This window comes from Zerene cesonia, chromosome 23 (genome assembly GCF_012273895.1).
Source record: "Zerene cesonia ecotype Mississippi chromosome 23, Zerene_cesonia_1.1, whole genome shotgun sequence".
Taxonomy (NCBI): domain Eukaryota; kingdom Metazoa; phylum Arthropoda; class Insecta; order Lepidoptera; family Pieridae; genus Zerene; species Zerene cesonia.
This window is the reverse complement of record NC_052124.1, coordinates 1,646,208-1,647,133: the sequence shown is the minus strand read 5'-3', so window position 1 is coordinate 1,647,133 and position 926 is coordinate 1,646,208. Positions and strand designations below refer to the sequence as shown.

At 32.4% G+C, this 926-nt stretch overlaps 1 protein-coding gene across 1 annotated transcript in view; it reads left to right on the top strand.

Annotated features, from left to right (window-relative positions):
• The window catches only part of LOC119836165 (homeobox protein cut-like), a 21,085-nt gene that overhangs the window by 17,097 nt on the left and 3,062 nt on the right, over positions 1 to 926 (top strand). The window lies entirely within an intron of this gene.

The following is a 926-nucleotide window of genomic DNA, read 5'->3' as shown; positions in this document are numbered from 1 at the left end:
TATACTAATTTATTACGATATAATATAAAATGTATATGGGGTAAATTAATGGGAAAAACATTTTAACTTTCGAGTACACAGTTAATGCACTTAATACGAGTTTTATTTTAAACTAACTGTTCGCCCCGGTTTAGTCCGAGATTCATGTATAGCCTATGTCACTTAGTAAGCAGTTATCTAATGGTCAACGAATTTTTGAAATCGGTCCAGTGATTTTTGCGTGAGAACATTACAAACATACCAAATTACATAAGTATCCTCATTATAAAGCCGGGTTGGACAGCTAGTCTACTGTAACAGAGTATCTGTATATCCCGATATAGGTACTATTTAATAGCGGAAAGATGACGCTATGAAACGGTGGCTTTATTGGCTAATGAAACTTATTTAACAGGTAGGATTTTATGTGGTCTAATAACATATTATTTATGGTGATATCCCATAATTATTATGGTTGTTGAATTAGGGATAAACGCAAGAAATTTCGTCATTTGAGCGCCATATTTTTATATAACATATTTGTATAAGGAAAATTTATGCTCAATTCTTACATAGCTGTTAACCCCGGCTTCGCCCGTGGTACATATATAGCCTATATCATTCAGCGAAGTTGCAGCTTCTAATGGTTAAAGAATTTCTGAAATCGGTCCAGTAGTTTTTGCGAAAAAACGTTACAAACATACAAATTTCAAAAGTTCTGTATATAACATTAGTTTGATTAGAAATAAGCCAGACTGAGGCAGATTTTGTTTCTTTCAGTATTGCTAATAAAAGTTTCATCAGAATCCGTTCATTAGTTCTAACGTAATTCAGTAGCAAACATACAAACAATATAGCCATACAAACATCCAAACTATAGATGTATTTATTATTTTCATGTATCGGTCGGTTTACGAGGCTTCAACTAGCCCTTTTTTTTTTTTTTT